We start from the raw sequence: 16,344 nt of genomic DNA on the forward strand, positions 1-16,344 counted from the left end.
AACTATAATACAACAAGGTCTTAGATTCACTGAAACCCGACGAAAAGTCAAACAGCGATAGAATAAGTTTACAAACTACTATGTACAACCAAACAAGCTAGGCTTCTAGACACCCTTGCTAAAACGATAGGGGAACACGGAAACTACATTCGAAATTTTTAAAAATTAATAAATTTGTTCGACCACAAAAAACAATTGAACTACGCCAGCCCCATCGGCGTAGAACAGTGCAGGGCGTAATGGGTGTATCCTTTTTTACGCCTAGATCAAAGAAATTGTAAGTTGCATATATTGGACACAACTGATGAACACACAACCACACAATATGATATAAAGTATATATAATTAAAAAAACTGAAACGTACAAAAGGTGTTCACAGATCTATGGAAATAATAATATACCTGAATCATAGTACCCAAAATGCACCAACAATGTTACAAGGTTTGATAAACGACATTATAATAACCTAAGAAAAATGTATATCCGGAGAAACTAACCGAATTGAACCCGCTAAAACAACAGGGCAGATAGAATGCCAAATTAGAATTTAGAAAAGGCCAATTTAGAAAACCGCAGAGGTAGTTCGAATTATTTTCAAGATATCCTTGATGTGATACCTCCCAATACAGGGCGAGTCCATATCCGATAATTCGTAAACCTGTGGGGAAATAACGTTTGAAACACGACAACATATAAATCGTGGAGCGAATTTACCACCACCATGGGTATCTGGATTTGAACGAGAGAAATTTCTCCGCCATACAATATCGCCAACATTTAATCTAATAGAATTCCTACGCGAATTATAACGTCTGGCATTGCGCTGAAATCCTAAAACGAGAGCGTCTTCAACTTTAGCGTAAATCTCACGTAGAGTCATTAGATTAGTTGCACGTTCGTCCCGACTGTCAACTAAACTTGAGTCTCTAGTCTGAACGTTTGAACGTGGGTTAACCATATCGACTTCACGTCCGTATATTAGGAAATTAGGCGTATACCCTGTAGCTAAATTGATACAAGAGTTGAGATATAAGGCGACCTTAGGAAGACATCTAGCCCAAGAACGGCGATCGTTATCGACCAAGATACTTAACGCCACTACCACGGATTGATTGTAACGTTCAACAACGCTTGCGTTTGGACTATAATATGGTGTGAAGCAAGGTTCGGGTATACCGTATGATGCAAAAAATCTCCTGAAAGCAACACTCTGAAAAACACTGGCGTTATCGCATAAAACGTGAGCAGGCCTACCGTAACGCAGGAAAACCTCTGATTCTAACGCCGAAGAAATTGAGGCAGCGTCGAATCTTTTCAAGGGGACTAACCAAACAAACTTTGAAAAGACATCGACCATAGAAAGGATATAACGATAGCCATAGAATGCAACAGGGAGTGGGCCGATAAGGTCGATCGATAGTAAATCCATAGGAGCGGAAACTTGCCTTGGATATAACATCTGACCGCGTGGCTGGGTATTCGCAATCTTGTAAGCTTTACAAACAGCACAACCAGAAATAACTGATGTGAAATATCTCGAAACATATTAGGCCAGTAATATAATTCCCTAGCCTTGAGATAGGTCTTCATCACACCGGGATGGATATTAGGGAACGAATCATGTAACTCGTTGATCGCATCTGCTGTCTTCTCAGTAGGCAAAACAATACGCCACTGATTAGGTCTTAAAGGATTATCGACAGGCATCCTGCGTACAAGAACACCATCATTTATACTGTAAGCTTGAAACATTTGAGGAGTTTCTAAAACACCGCGATAAATTTTCTATACCATTGATCTGAAGTAGAGTCCGGCCCTTGATCAAATGAAATAAGATTAATGTGCTGACGAGACAAAGCGTCCGGAACGACATTCAAAGTACCCGGTTTGTGTTGAACTTCGAAGTTATATTGAGATATAAGGGTTGCCCAACGTGCTAGTCGCCCAGTGGGGTTATCAAGGGTAAGTAACCACTTCAACGCTATATGGTCGGTCACAATGGTAAATTTCATACCATCGAGATATCCACGGAAATGTTTAATAGATTCTAAAACAGCGAGAAGTTCACGCTCAGTTGTGCTATAATTGCGCTCAGACTTTGTGAAGAGACGTTGAATAATACGCAATTGGATGGTTCACGCATCTAACGACTGTGCTAGTACTGAGCCAAGACCAACTGACGAAGCGTCGCATTGAGAATAAAAGGCTTAGTGAAATCGGGACATGCCATAACGGGCGAATCATCAGAGCTTTTTGAGGTTGAATAACGCAGCAGAAGCAGCCTCATTCCATCGATGATATCACGACCTTTTTCTTCCCTAAAAGAGCAGTCATAGGAGCAATTATCGATGAAAAAATTATTGACGAAGCGCCTATAATATGAGCACATTCTATAAACGCACGAAGTGATTTGGCAGAAGTTGGGGTCGGATAATCCCTGATAGATTCTAGCTTCTTGGGGTCGGTTTGTAGACCATTTCATTTACTATATAACCAAGATATCTGAGCTCTGGTTTACAAAATTCGCACTTTTTCAAGTTAACTGTGAGACCAGCTTGAGTAAGCCTTTCTAATACTTTACGTACAAGCGGAGATGACTCTGGAAGTCACGAGAAACCAGGATCAGATCGTCTACATAGCCGAATACGAAGTCCTCAGATTCTGGAGTAAATTCAAAATTAACGATTTTATCAGTCAGCCTTTGCATTCGGATGCGGCGTTGGTCAGCCCAAAGGGCATGCGCACGAACTCGAATAAACCGCGTTGCGGAACTATAAAAGCCGTCTTTTCGCAACTGGAACGATCCGCCAAGGGAATCTGCAAAAGGCACTTCTAAAATCTAAGGAAGTCAAATATTTCGCTCCGCGTAAATTATCCAGAATTTCCTGAATGCGGGGTAAGGGATACGAGTCACGTACAGTTACAGCGTTTAATTTCCTACTGTCTACACAAAATCTCACGGAACCATCCTTCTTGGTTACCATGACCACTGGACTAGCCCACGGCGAATGGACGGACGAATAACTCCCATCTCTAACATTTTATCAATCTCTTCATTGAGTAATTTGAGTTTAACAGGTGACGTAGGATAAGCGCGTTGTCGAATCGGTGATCCAACTGTTTCTATCTTATGAGAAAGCCAGGTGGTACATCCTAATCCCTTAACATCCGAAGATATCTCCTTGAACTCATCGATCACGGTTTGCAGTTGAGATTCTTGTTCAGATGACAAAGTACATCGTGGTTGAATGAAACGAACCTCGTTAACAGTTTGGGAATGACTGACTGTAACCGGCCGCGGAATGAACAAATCACCAGAAAATTCCTGTTCAAAAGCTCTACTTAATACGGACGTAAGACCAAATTTATTCCAAATTCGATCCCTAAAATGAATAAAGTTGGTAAATTCCTACCAACCAGACATGAATGGAACACAATCGATCCATTAAAATGAATGGGAAGGTCTGCGCCACCCAGTATCTCAATCGGAGAATTATCCGCTGAAACCACAGACGGACGAATCTTCGTGCAAAAAGTGATACCTAAATCAGCCAAAGCGAAACATCAACTAAAGAAGTTTGAGCTCCAGAATCTAACAATGCCTTAACACGCACGCCTGCAATATAAATCTCGACAAACAAACGGTTATCTTCAGAATCAGTAATAACAACGGGTGATACGGTTGGGCTAGACCGCACACCAGTTATTAGTTTTTTTGGGAAGACGGATTACAAGCAGCACAGTCACGAGTGATCACTCCCTCACGCTTGCAACGGAAGCAAATGGGTCCGGGATATTTTGGACACGCGCGATACTGGTGTCCGGCATCACTGCATTTCAAGCACAAAGGAGGAGATTGTTGTATCTGCACAGGTGCAACGTGTTTTGAAGAACTAGCTTGAGGCTGGAAAGTTTCAAAGTTCCGGCAATCTGTAATAAAGAATCTAAATCATCTATCAAATTTGTTGCCAAACAAGGAAAATAGCGAGGATGTATCCATACTTTACGATAAGGAAAAGACCGTCTTCACTAATTGGTGAAAGAAGCTTTGAATTCAGATCTCTCGCCTCAATGATGAAGTCTCGCATAGACTGGTTTCCCTCTGCTTCAAACTACGTAATTCACGTTCCACCTTGAAGTCAAAGTCAACAACGTCGAACGTCTTCAAAAAGGCTGACTTAAGGCTTTCATAACTCAAAGCTGGATGCTTGATAGATCGGAAATATTTAAGAGCTGTATCGCTAAGTAATTCGTGAAAGCGACGCACGATGTACGAGGTAGGAGCACCGCGAGCCTCAGATTCTTCTTCAATCCGAAAGAAAAAATCGCGAACACAAGTATTACCTGAGAACTTTATTCCCATTTCGTCAAAGACTCCTCCTTCACCATAGTACGCGTGACGAAATGTGGTGGCGTAGGTTCCCCCATAATTGAGTCGTGGAATTGTTCACCAGCTTCAGGATTTAGAATGCGCCGTCTCGGTTGAAGGATTGGAGAAGCCAGATTAGGTGTTTCGTGAATGGATTCAACAGCACTATCCCTTCCATAATTAACAAACAGCAGAAATCCAGTAACTAATACAACCGCCAAATAGTAAAATAAAACAGAAAATACTACGTAACTACAGTTTTAAATAAGCGGAATTGTAACCTACTAAATGAACAATACAGGATTAAAAAGTTTAGGACTGAATAAAACGCATAATGTGAACAATTATACAGTATTCTTATCACTTGATTACAATACAGAGTATATTCAATTGGACTGCGTGTGTAGCGTAGAACTTCGAACGTACCTAGTTGAGCGTGAAAGCGAACCAAGATCAAGGGTGGACTTGCAGTACTAAAACTATCACAGTGGGGGAGTAAAAACATACCCTTTTAATATTATCTGTAAAATAAGCAGAATCAATAAGCGAAAGCGCAGTCGAATGCGACTGCCATCCCCTACGACATAAAGAAAATAAATTCAAACAATTTATAAATTTAACGATAAAAATTTACCTTTTTATTCGGGCGCCAATTTTGTAGCGAAGCTTACCCAAAATTCAATGAACCTACACTTATGTGCAATGCACTATTGAAACGATTAATAAAGATTTAATGTAAAAAATCAGCCGATGAAATAACACGGGTCGTCATATTGTTTTGCCAAAAGATTACCGAAATCATGGAGGCCTTCGTGGGCTTTTAGAATTTTGAAAAATATAGTACAAAATATATATGGAATGGGCAAATAAACTATGCAAGTAGTTTTCGAAATTACAAAATAATTCGCGATACTTTACAGCGTAACAGAGTAGGATCTTATGCGCATAAAATTCTATTAACAGTAGAAAAGAGTTCCGAACGTGTTTGCTTAAGACTACGATATAAAACTGAAGCGAAAGTTAGAAAAACATAGAATACTTTTAAAAAAATGTGATACTACTGAAATTTTAAAATAGTTCGCCGTTATAAGCCAAAAAATAAAGTTTTAGTAAGAAACTCCAAAAGTTTGTGACAATCTTCACGTGGTCTTTGTTGTTGGTGTGGAGCGGTTCCCCTGTCACTGGATGCAGGCAACAATCCCGACACCGAAGCGATGACAAATTATGCCCACAATCGTGTGCGGAGCGCAGTACGATGTCCACAAAAATCCACACCGTAAGGTGGGAGCCGAAACTGGCAAAAACAGATCCGGCTTTTAATAAAAGGGAGGCGACTACGAGCCACCAGCTCGCAGCAGTTGGAGAAACAATCAATTCGCCAGGTTATAATAATTAACACTTTAGAACACCATTATAATTGTCACATAAAAGAAATCCCAGGAATATTAAACCAAAATATTAATCCAAGGCACTATTGCCAAAAATCATCCACGGGAAAACACATTTGACAAACCAAATTTTCGCGTCCTCTGTTCCACGTTTCCAGGATACCAATTCAAACCTTTAAAAAAAATCAAGAAGTGAACCGCAACTAAACGACCAAAACGTATAAGCAAAAATAGGTTAACACTCAATTTCAAAAAGAAGGTTAGATTACATGCAGCAGAATTATGCTGCATGATAATGTACGTAGCAATTTCTACCTATGTAATATATTAGGTATATAAACAAATCACTAAGTACTCGTACATGTCATGTCAACCTACATACAATGTATAATAATATATTTTTTAAAGACCAGCTGTGTAATAAGGTTCATTGTTTTCTTTGTTAGGGTTCCGTATCTCAAAACGCAGGAAGTAAGACTTCAGTACTTTATTTTTCGTTTATCATTTCGTCCGTCTGTTTATCAGACTCTTATCTCTATCTCTTTGTCTATCTGTCCCGATGGTTTTCTTAGGAACGTGTGGAAATTATCAAGTTGAAATTAATATCAAGTAGGTACCTACTCTTGTTCTGAGAGGAGGCCTGTGCCCAGCAGTGGGACGAATATAGGCTGGGATGAAGTGTGAAGTGAAGGTACCTACCTACCTACTCGGATTTGCGATCTCTTGAAGCTATGAGTAACTGGCTAACTGTGACTCAGACTCGTGTATCTAGGTTTCCGTACAAATTTGTGGGTATTATATTCATGCTATACATACATATACATGTATTATATTCATCCAGTGCATTTCGTTTTTGCCAATTGAGCTACAGAACCCTAAAATGTTTCTAAGTGCATACAAATCAAAAAAATAGTAATTTTATAGTATATTTTCATACTTAAACATTAAAATCAAGACCTAGTTTAGAGGGTACTTATTTGCTTCTCCGACTCACACTTGGCCAATTTATATTTGCGCTATGCTTAATATAAATAAAACGAAATAATATACCTTCGTTTTATTCGCTATTTATTTAAGTTCCTTTTGTGTTAGCGTTTTTAGGGTTCCGGAGCCAAAATGGCAATAACGTAACCCTTATAGTTTCGCCATGTCTGTCTGTCTGTCCGTCCGTCCGCGGCTTTGCTCAGGGGTAGAAAGCTGTTATTTTGCACAGATATATATGTAAACTATGCCCACAAAATGGTATAATAAAAAATTTAAAAAAAAATTTTTTAGGGTACCTCAGACGTAGTGGGGGTGATTTTTTTTTCTCATCCTACCCTATAGTGTGGGATATTATTGGATAGGTATTTTAAAATCATTGGGGGTTTGCAAAGACAATTTTTCGATTCAGTGATCTGTTTGCGAAATATTCAACTTTAAAGTACAAATTTTCATTAAAATCGAGCGTCCCCCCCCTCTAAAATCTAAACCGGTGGTTTAAGAGTAAATAGCAGCCCAAGGTATAAAAATATATACCTAAACTTGGAAGATTCAGTATAAAATACGATATCCTTAGAAAAATCTTACTTAATTTTTTCGTAATGGCTACGGAACCCTATTTTGGGCGTGTCCGACACGCTCTTGGCCGGTTTTTTGTTGTTGTTGTTGAATCAAAAATTTTCCTTCTGCTATTCTGCATAATATTTATACAGACAATACCAACTTATTAATTGCAGTCAAACAAACAATAGTTATAAAAACAGCTTTGTTTTTGCAATTTGTTCTACTTGTCTCTGTGCACTTGTAAATATTTTTTAAAGCGAACAATAGACTAGTAATTAGAAGCGTACCTATATAAGGCTGCATCGATCGGTGCTTTCTTTAATCAGGCACAACATCGTTTCTTGCCGACGCTAATATAATTTAATATGAGAGTAAGAGGGACGGGAGTTCGTATGAACTTTGATTTTCGAATTTCGTTGTTGCCCCCGAGAATACTTAAACTTGAAATCCAAGATGGCCGCTCTGAAAGCGTTGCTGGTCGTGGTTTTGCCCGTAGCTCTGGTGAGCGTGATTGCACCAGGGCATGTGCGGGAACCGGCTTGCGACTACACTTGTAGTTAGGGCAATGGGGAGAAGGACAAGTGTTGTAAAGACCATGGAAACACAGGCTGGAACACCTGTAATGGCGGCAAGATGGAGTGTTACGTGTAGCCAGCGCTCAAGTTAAGATGTCTAAGTGCCGATATTTGATGGTGTAACAAACTAATTAAAATTTAATTAAGTGTTTTTCAACCTTTTTCATGACACGACCCCTTTAGTATGAAAAAATATTTCGCGACCCCCCTACCCGCTGCTTTTTTTTCATGTAGGTGTCATTGTAGGTATTTTATTTTGTGACAAATACTATTAGTAAACATTTTCTTAATAAATATTTTTAAACTTATTGTTTTTTACTGTAGTAAAAAGGCTTCGCACAGGTTGAAAAACACTGTTAAATGCTACAATTTATTAAAAATATATAAATAATGTATTTCTTTTACTGTATAGAATGGGTATCCTTTGTAATTATATTAAAATAATGTTCTTATACTGAATGAAATTACATCATTTTATTATTAACTAGACTAGGTTTAGCCCGCGGCTTCGACCGCGTAGAATTCAGTTATCGCGCGCTGTTTCCTCGGGAACTGTGCATTTTTTCGGGCTAAAAAGTAGCCTATGTCACTCTCTGGCCTATAAACTATTGTAAAATCGGGTGCCCGAAATAAAAGACCGATTGGTTTTTTAGACTTGTTACTCCGAAGCCGATTGCAATGGGACAGTGACAAACAAACTTAAAAACCTTATTTATATTGATGCGCGATACTAGCGCCACCACGTTTTGTGTTTTATTTTGTAACTAATGAGGTTCATGAATGTCAACGGGCATCGATCATTTTGATTAATTAGCAAGCTATCTAGTTCAGCAGATGAACTATAGATGGCGCTGTATCGAACAACTATCATTATGCCAAAAATCACGTCGATCCGTCGCTCCGTTTCGACGTGAAAGGCGGACAAACCAACATACAAACACACACACTTTCGCATTTATAATATTAAGTACGGATATTTATTATTTAATTTATTGAATCAGGCGTTACTTTGTGGAGGTCCATATTAATATTTTTTAATTTTATAATTTCTTTGCTCACCCGCGACCTTATGATAGGTAAGTTTATGCAAGATACTTAAGCGTGTTCAAGCAGTTCTTCCACCTCCACACTGTAAGAACACACACAAAGCACACAAAATCATCTATCATCACCACCACATTACACTGACGCGTTTCGAACTCAACCAGAGCTCATCTTCAGAGCAACATAACCGTACACCGTGCTACCAAATGTTAGACTAATAATAATTATAGTTCAGCACCTCGTCCTTATCCAGAAAACTTGTAGTCGTATATTCTTGCGCTACTACGTTACCACAATTATTTAAAGTAATTCACAGGAAAAAAGAAACGCCTCCTCTCTGTCATCCTCGCACGCTGCTTCCTGTTCCGTCTTTGATCGCCGCCATTGCATTTTTTGTGCAAAAGCGTTACCTACCACCTTGTTACCACATTCGTCACTCATTTTATATTTTGGAATAATTATTAGCCAAAATGAACAAAAGGACACTATATTTACCTACACAAAAGAAGATTTATTGTTTAAAATTAGATTTCCTTGTTGTTCTTATTGTACATTAATGATTTACCTGATTGCTTGAGCCATACTGTGCCTCCTGTGATAAGGGATATAAGTGCAAAATCGACATTTTACAGGAGAGCGAAAACAAGATTAAAAAAAATCTGGTTTGTGAGCCAAGGGGGCTAGCATTTACCAAAGCACTTTTTTTATACATAAAAATATATTCTATAAACGTGCATTTAGTGCTTTTCGGTAAATATTGTTAGTTCGAAGAAAATCGCGAAAAACCTGTGAGTTGTACCCATTGAAATGTCTAATATGAGTAAATAATATGTGTTCGATGATACAAGTTCAGTTATACCATGGTGCACCCCTGGAGCGCCCGTAAAATCTCTTGGCGTAAACTGATATGATATACATACACAACTTGTAAAACGCACCCACTCACTCACTCACTTACTCACACTCAGCGTAATATGTTCCCAGCTCAATGTTGCTTAAAGTAAAGTAAAACATAAAACCTAAAAAATTGATTTTTCGACTTTGTACCCCGTTACAAATAAAATTTACCTAACTTATATTAGTTTGCATTTGCAAAAGTAACGTAACTAATATCAGTTTGCAGCGACACTGAGGCGAGCAGGTTCGGCGCACCCCCGATCCCGCGTCACCGCACCCCCGCGCACACCCACCACACTTTATGCTCGCACTTGTATCACTTAACACAACTATTATTGCATAAATATTTTACGGGAATAGTTTGACTTTTAGATATAATTCAATTTGTATACCTTTACACTTAAAAATGTGTTTGTGAAAAGTGATTCATGACGACATGTATCACTTACTTATCACAAAAAAAAATATAAAATTTGTCCCATGATCGCCTCATGATCTGTATAAGTATATAAATACAAGGAAAACGGGGGAAGAAATCATGGCTGCGGAGTATAAGGGAGTGGACCAGCAGTGTAGAGCAACAGTTCCAAATAGCTCAAGATAAGAACACATTCTCAGAGCTAAAGCCAACCTCCAATAATGAAGTAGCACTTTAACAAGAGGTTTTTGCTCGTATGTCACCTAAGTTCGCGAATATGATCGAACAACACAAAAGTGAAAGAACTCACCGAGCTACAAGTGCTTTACTCCTACGTCTGTTTGGTCAAATAAGAGTTACTGGTAACGCGTGCCATTCCTGGGTTTATACATGTACCTATACTGGGTACATTGGCAATAGAAACAATGTCTTATATTCTACATAAAATTAGAGATATTTTCTTTGTATTTTAATTCTACTCCTAAGTACTTAATTCTGTGTCGTAAATTGTGACAGATATTGCAAATAAAAGGAAATTGATTTATTTAAGAATATAAACTTATGCGCCAGGAACGATTCGATGCGTTCTTTTTTTATAGTATAAAAATATTATTTAAGTTAGCTAGTAGATTTATTATTTAGTAGTATTTAGCTCTTAGGTAGGTATATGATTGTATTTTTATTACAAATTAAATTAATTATTAACGCCAAAGTTTTTTTGTGTTTATTGTGTCTTCTACCTTCTACCTATCTATACATAAGTATAATAAAACCGAATATGGTTGAAAATCTGTATATGGAATATATTCGAAAAAAAGTTGCTTAGAATCGATAACAGAACACGTTCTAACAGTTTTTATAATTTTGTTTGTATTTGACAGCGAGTACATATCCCCATGAGATTTATGTGCTCGTAGGTATTCGACCACGCATTACGTGATAACGGCTAAGCGGATTTTGATGCAAACTTTACTAATCTGTCGAAAAAATCCCCAGCCAGTTTATAGGCTACTAGCTTTTGCCCGCGGCTCCGCCCGCGTGGTATTCGGTTATCGCGAGCAGTTCCCTCGGGAACTGTGCATTTTCCGGGATAAAAAGTAGCCTATGTCACTCTCTGATCCATAATCTATCTACATGCCAAACATCACGTCAATCTGTCGCTTCGTTTCGACGTGAAAGACGGACAGTCACACACACTTTCGCATTTATAATATTATAGTATGGATGGATTTGCATAAACGGTGATATGTGACGGATATAACTTTAAGTGACGGATGTCAGTGATGCTGTCTCTGTTTGTTTTTTCCGAATAAACAAGGTTCGCAGGTGGTAGGACCTTGTGCAAGGTCCACCCGGATTGCTACCACCATCTTGCTCGCTAATCCTGCCGTGAAGCAGCAGTGCTTGGCACTGTTGTGTTTCGGCGTGGAGAGTAAGACAGCCGGTGAAATTACTGTCACTTGAGGTATCCCATCTTAGGCCTCTAGGTTGGCAACGCATCTGCAATAAATATCTCTGGTGTTGCAGATGTTTATGGGCGGTGGTGATCTCTTACCATCAAGAGACCCACTTGCTCGTTTTCCATTCAGTCAAATAAAAAAAAAAAAAAACAAAGATGGCATTGCTTTTATCTGACACTTAAAGTTAGTCAACAAGTGGCGAAACAGGCCCTTATTGTCTACGAAGAATTCGTTCATCGCTATCCCATGGAAACTATGGAATTTTCCGGGATAAAATGTGGGTCATTCAGACTAAAATTTTATAAACAATCTGTATATTGTACAAAGCCAGATGGCCGTTTTGGGTAAAAGGTAACCAAAATATCGTCACTACTTTGAAAAAATCTCGTATCTGAAATCAATATGTCAACAAAATTGAACCTTGACATAATGTTCATAAAGTTCACTCAGAATCTATCTATTTTGAGGTACGAGTTTTTTTTAAAGTAGTGACGATATAGGACCCTACTAGGAACTATTTAGGAAAATATTTACGGTGAAAAATTTAAGAACCAGAATAGAACGCATCTTAGCAAAAACGTTCCAAAGCAGTCATGTTATTATTTAACTTCACTTTTGATGTTCCTGAAATAAGTTCCAAAATATAATAAAAAATTGTTGAGGTTTGGAACGTTTTTGCTAAAATACATCCATTTTATATACCTACAGATATGCAACACACACAACATTATGCATTTATAAAATTAGCAAGATGAACAAAACAATAAAACGAAAAATACTGATGACGTATTTATTCAAATTCAACTATATAAAACAACCATGTAAACAATATTCGAAAAATTAGTACTTTAATGGAATAGTATTACTTATTACAAAATAGTAATACGAAACACTGTTTTTGCTTAAAAAATCACAAGAAACAAAACAAATTTTTAAGAAAAAAAACAATTAATTAAATAAAGTGAAAATTAATAAAAAATTAAGGGATGTTGTAGTATAGTAAGTAGCCTATGTCACTCTCTGATCCATAGTCTATCTAATTGCCAAGCATCACGTTCGGCATCACGACGTGGATGTTGTAGGTTTTCGTACCACTAACTGGCTTGTAGGAGCTGTCTGTATCAATATTTGTTGTAGATTTCAGCAGGCCTTTCTCGAACAGGTATCCACCAGTAGTGGTTGCGCACGTCTGACGCTGGAAGGTGAGGGTCCATTTGCCATCAGTATAATGCATGTACGCATACGCCGGGATATTTCCAACGAGCCGCGCCGTTTCGACCAAGTATCCGTAATCTTTGTACTGCAAGGCATACGTTGTTGGTCCTCCTTTATCGGCCTCCGACAAGTTGTTGAACTGAACGGCTTCCTTGCTTCCTTCAACGTGCCGAAGACGTAGGAATCCGTTGCTCATGGGGGTAACTGTCAATGAGCAGCCGCTGAGGTCAGGTGTGAAGACATACTTCGGTTGACTGGAGCTGGGATGAGCAGGGATATCAGTATATCCTCCTTGAGGTAGCCAGTATGCATTTTCTCCTGAAGGATCTGCTTGAAGCGCGTAAACATTTTTTTTACCTTTTACTTTAGCGAATGTGACCTTTCCGATGTTGTTGGTGAATATGGTTGGTGGTCCTTGGGTCACTAGTGCTCCAGAGGTGAACGCGTAATCTGAGAAGTATGACATTGCTTCAGATATGGGTCGTGTTTTTGACACCTTGCCGGTGCTCCTTTTGGAGTTGCCACATTCTAATGCGTGCGCGTTGGGGAGTTCTCTGTCTGGTCCTTCTGCTAGTCTGTTGTTTGGGAGTTGAGGAAGATTACTCGCAGCCTCAGTCAATGCTTGAAGCTGGATCAATAGTACCACGACCGGAACAATACGTAACAGCCCCATGGCTCAAGCTTGGAGTGCGAACTGAACTTGCGGATAACAATACAAGCCTATTTATACACTAAATCATAAGTGCGCGGTAATGGGTTTTAATAAAACCGCAAACATCTTCGCAATCGGTAATTCATTACTTGAGCTGTTTTTAACATAAATTTTACAGTTACATTGGACAGTTAAAAATCCATACTAATTAGTATTCAATAATTTGAAAAGACAAGTGTTTAATATTTTATAGCGGTAAAATTTGGATAAAAAAACTTCATTAATTAAGTACCTAATTCTGTGTCTATACTTTAAACGCATAACATGAATCGATCTTATTTTTAAACGTATACCTACCCAAAATAGCAAAATGTAATTTTTTTTCTAATTTAAAAACCAAAACTCATGTATCCTACTTATATGATAAATGCGAATGTTTGTTAGTCTATTTTCTTGTTTGTTTGTTACTTCATCACGTCTAAACCACTGAACTGATTTAAATGAAATTCGGTATACAGATAGTTTGAATCCCGGAGAAGGACATAGAAAACTTTTTATCCCGGAAAATTGCATAGTTTCTGGGGGATAGCGATAACGGGTCGCGGGTAACGGCTAGTATGTACAAAATACGGAACCAACCCTAATAAGATTGATTGATTGATTGATTAAAACTTTATTTTCACCATAACACAAAAAACACAATATTTAACTATACATAGGTAGGTAAAGTAATAAAGTAAAGTTAAGATTAACCTAATAGAATTAGGGCTAACTTGCTTGCATAAATAAGGAAGGTAATAATTACAATTAACTGCAATTTAAAATATTGCAAAACACACTATATTTGACTAACTTTTACCCGCGGCTTTGCTCGCGTGAACCATAAAGTGGAGTCTTAGTAATAGTGTCCCGTTTTTATTACCCTTTGGGCACAGAACTCTAAAAAGGTCTCTAATTAAGGGCACTTCACACACATTTTTCAGCTCAATTTCCCAAAAAGTACACCCGACACGCACGAAGCCGGGGCGCGTCAACGTACAGTAAATGCATTTTTTGGTAAAATTGATATTTTTAATTTCGTAATATCTTTTGAATGGAATGTCGATTTGAATAATTCAAAAAAACGTCTTGAATATAAAATTATTTATTTGGGTAAGGCTTAATACAAAGGTATGGATAACATATCAAAGGATAACATGGTCTGATTTTAGTCGTCATTTCTGTCAATTTTTAAAATGTGGCATAAATATGGTAACACTAGCTTTTGCCCGCGGCTTCGCTCGCGTTAAATTTGGAGTAACATACATTTACTTTATGCGATCCTTTTTTCGTGTTTTGATTAATTTTTCGGAGGATTACATGGAATTACAAATACAGACAGATTTTCTTTTAGACAGTGGTGCTAATTTTGTAATACAAAAATCAACGTACTCATAAATACGTATGTAATTAATTATGATTCTTACCAACTTTGAAACCCTGCTTCGCTGATTCAGGGTTGGAATTTTAGAAAACGTTAAAGTACTACGCGTTTCTTGTGCCCGCGACTTTATACACGATATAGGATTATATCCCGAGAAATTGTAAAGTTCCCACGGGAGATGAATTACTGTTATGATCTATTTTGCTTAGTGCCCATAACACAAGCTTTGTTAAGCTTACTTTGGGACTAGGTTAATTGGTGTGAATGGTCCCGTGATATTTATTTATTATTATTTATTTATTTTAAAATTCTTAATTGTCGATTAGAGAAACATTGTAGCTTACTATTATTGAAATAATTTTGAAAATCTGCCTCAAAATTGAAAGTTATTTTTATTCTGCGGAAAATTTGCATTTTTTTTTAAAGTAGTCTAATGTCAATCAAGGATAGTCAATCTTTCTATTGATAAAAGACTAATTTAAATCAGCTCAGTAGTTTCAGAGAAGAAACAAACAAAAATGAGATATTTTCCTATTCCATGGGATTTTCTAAAAATCTTTCCCTAGTGCACCTCTGTAGTACATTAGGTCCATCTATGCCAAATTTCACGCCGTAGCATGCTGAACGGTTGTGTTGCTCTGAAGATGAGCTCTGGTTGAGTTCGAAACGCGTCAGTGTAAAGTGGTGGTGGTGATAGATGGATTTGTGTGTGTTCTTATAGTGTGGAAGTGGAGGAACTGCATGAACACACATTGCATGGGCACAAAAATAGCTATCATAAAGGTCGCGGGTGAGCAAAGTAATTGTGTCAGCTCGTTGAACGTACATGTAAAATTTCGTATCAATGCTATCAGCCTTTGAGGAGTTCCGTCATCAGCAGACGAACCTGGCTGCAGCATCAGGCCGTGTATATCATTTAAACGCATTGTCATTAAAATTTAACAATCATGTAAAGTCTTTTGCCTGTGCCATCAACTTTTGAGGAGTTCCCTTCTACGGAGACGATCCTCGTCAGGATGAGCAGGATTTCCCTGCTAAATAATTGTTACCAGATTTACATCAGTTTGCCAAATCTCCAGTCCCCAGTTTTATTGGCTTAGCGTATGCGTTTTCTGATTCAGTTAGTACATAAAATCCTCTTTATTCGTTTTATCCCGTGGGATATTCGGAAAATATTTGAAACCTTTTTTACCTAGTAGTATTATCTACCTGCATGCTAAATTTGAAGTCTCTAATATTTATAATTACGGAGTTAGGTCCACTTTGGAGCGTAAATATAAATCCCATTTTATTCCCTATCCCGTGGGAATTTTTATAAATCCTGAAAACAGTTTTTAGCTGTTACTATTACCTACTT

This window comes from Choristoneura fumiferana, chromosome 30, assembly GCF_025370935.1.
Source record: "Choristoneura fumiferana chromosome 30, NRCan_CFum_1, whole genome shotgun sequence".
NCBI lineage: Eukaryota > Metazoa > Arthropoda > Insecta > Lepidoptera > Tortricidae > Choristoneura > Choristoneura fumiferana.